This window comes from Aplysia californica, unplaced genomic scaffold (assembly GCF_000002075.1).
Source record: "Aplysia californica isolate F4 #8 unplaced genomic scaffold, AplCal3.0 scaffold00074, whole genome shotgun sequence".
Lineage (NCBI taxonomy): Eukaryota > Metazoa > Mollusca > Gastropoda > Aplysiida > Aplysiidae > Aplysia > Aplysia californica.
In genome coordinates this window covers 797,518-800,286 of record NW_004797344.1, presented here as the reverse complement: position 1 = coordinate 800,286, position 2,769 = coordinate 797,518, and the positions used below count along the sequence as shown (strand labels likewise).

The 2,769-nt window shown below is 38.7% G+C and overlaps 1 protein-coding gene across 3 annotated transcripts in view; it reads right to left on the bottom strand.

The window, feature by feature from the left end:
* LOC101852835 (galactose-3-O-sulfotransferase 2) overlaps nt 1-2,769 on the bottom strand; it is a 51,355-nt gene that overhangs the window by 10,407 nt on the left and 38,179 nt on the right. Inside the window, exon 1 of one of the 3 annotated variants that reach the window (XM_005094031.3) lies at nt 916-1,041. The exons of the other annotated variants lie outside the window; for them this stretch is intronic. The gene's annotated coding sequence lies outside the window, so the exon portion shown is untranslated. Of the gene's footprint in view, nt 1-915; nt 1,042-2,769 lie in introns of those variants that run through there. 3 annotated transcript variants of the gene reach the window in all.

Genomic DNA, 2,769 nt, shown 5'->3' with positions numbered 1-2,769 from the left:
TTATTATTATTATTATGATTACAATCGTCATCATCATCATTTCAGCATCGTTTTCATTATTATTATCATTATCAGCACCATAATTGCTGGGTTTTTTTGTTCCACTGCTGTTGTTAATACATGTGCTTTTCCCCAAAGGCTCGTAGTAGCAAAGACGACAATCCACTGCGTCCCTATGTCTATACCCTCTCCTCTGAACACATGAAGTCTTTTGGTGGAACGTCAGTATTAGGTTAACTAAATGGAACCGTGGCTAATAAGAAAGCTGTATTATGTTTTGTCTTAATTCCTTAAGCATTTTATGACTGAAAGCAAGAACTTCAGAAAAGAAGCGCTATCAAAAAGATCCAAACCTTCACGGCAATGTTCAATTTAGATCAGCTCATGTTACTATTGTTTGTAATTTGTTATGAAAGGCTCTCATGAAATTCTTGACAGAACAATATAAGTGCTTTAGGAGTTCATCGAACATTTAAATATTTTAAATAGGATTGGATAATATCAATGCATGTCCTTGAAATATTAAACACACAAGTTGTGCGGGGTTTTAAAATACTAAGATTCGTATCAACAATACAGTGCTATGTATCCAGATTGAACGATTATTATAGAAGAACTCTAAAGAAAGCAATTGGGATTTTTTTTCTTATGTCATGTGTACAAAAATTGTTATTTTGTTTATATCATTTAAAACGTCCGAGGTTGCCGTTGTCACCGGCAATGAACATACTCGTCATAAGAGTCCACACACAGCAAACTTGATTCGGTGGCGAGAATTCACAATGTATACAATTCCTTAAAAGCGGTGGAGTGCAGTCATGCCATCAACATACCAGAAAGTTGACAACTACAAGAGTCCATAGGTTTTTAAAAAATATTAAACAAATTAAATATGCTAAAAGTAAAACAACTTACAGTCAAAAGCTATGCAAGTTATTTTGCTCTGCGTAAATATGCAATGTTGTCACAACCCCGTGGAGAGAAGGGGACATAGTCTCGCCACTCGCCGTCCAGCGCACTGTCTCAGCCCAAACAGTCATATGTCATCAAGGACTGACGGCTTCTACCTTTTGTTGAGTCTTTACAACTTGCCGATGGGTCTACGGCACAACTCTCCACTTCCCAGCACGGTAGTTCGCTCCTGACCCATTACGCCCCCCTCCCCCTTCCAAAGCTCCGTTCCTTCCCCTCCCATCCGTCCCCTTAACCTCCCCTCCTCTCCTATTCCCTCCTTCCCCTCCCCACTCCTCCTCCAGTCCTACTCAGGTGTCCTCATTCATCAACTTCACAGCCTCACTCTACTGCACTCCACCCCAACCACTACCTCACCCCTGATTTTCCAAGAACCTCAAGTAGTCAATCGGTCAAAGTATCATATATATGTATGCACACATTGTATCACTATCTTATTATACATATATGTATAAATCTAGATCTACATATTATACGGATGGAAAGAAAATTCAACACCTTTCTCAACAATTTAAACATGGTAGAAGAGGCTCAATCACTTCATACAAAGCGGCAGATTTTAAGGAACCGAGGATCGTCACCATCATCAACCCCATCCATTAAAAATTACCGTTTAGTGTGATGTGGCATCAAACATCATAACCGGGCCATTTTTTTAAAAATTAAATAAATTTTTGTTTGTATTTATATATTCATAAATTTTTAAAAGGCAAGAAAGATACCGAAGCAACTAGATCTATGACCGTTGCGAGATTCCGCGATATGCTAAATCACTTTGTTTTCCAAACTCAACAAGACATACCGGACTTGTAGTGGTAACGAGAAGAAGTGAGTGCTGCTGCTGCTCACACAGCCGGAGGTATCGTGCAAGTTTCTGAGGGGCATGTTTGGAGATGAGAATCATTTCAAGAGGTGCCGATTTCAACTGGCCTTCAAATGTACCTGATTTGAGCGCATCTGATTCCACCCTTTGGGGGTCACCTTAAGGAAGGTTTTTACATCGACATGCCTTAAGTCCACGCACTACTTCTTAGAACCAAAATATCTACAATTCATACGTGATTTTCACTTTTTTTTTTTTTTTTAAATTCTCAAAGTAATCCATTCAAGCATGAAAAATAATATTCAGCTTTGGGAATAATTATCAGTTACATAATTAATTATAGCAAAGACAAACTAGAGAGAAACCAGGCTAACAGAAGAACCTTTTCAGACGTTCCGTACTTGAAGTGTTGAAGTGTAGAACAGTGTGGCTGAAATTCGTGCCCTGCGTCAAAACAAGCTTACTAACGTAGGTAAAGCGAAACAGGTCGCAGAGGGCACAAGGCACAAGTGTGCCAGGTGAAGATGGAGGCCATTTATTGGGCGGCACATTATTTTTTCATGAATAAAGTCTAGACCTATGAAATGCCTATTGATTACTGCGAATACTGCAACAATTTTTCGTTTAAAGCATATGTGGGGCAGCGTGGTGGAATCAGGCTCTCGTCAATTTTTGGGCATGTAGAGTTATTGGTATCATCTTAAAGCTTGTTCACTTGTCTTTATTCGGATGAAAAAAAATATCAATTTATCTTAAATGCAAGTCGAAATATTTGAGAAAGAAGGAGGTGGGGGTCACCTGTTTTCAGACGTAAAATTAGTGAGAAAATGGCTGCCAAAGGATAGTTATTTCCTCAGCTTTAGAGTCCTTGGTAACTGAAAATTTAAATTTTTTTGTGCGTTTAGTCAACATTTTAAAGAAAAGCCCACTCAGAAATGAGTTCTTTAATGGGCATGAAAGGTGTTAAGCCAGAA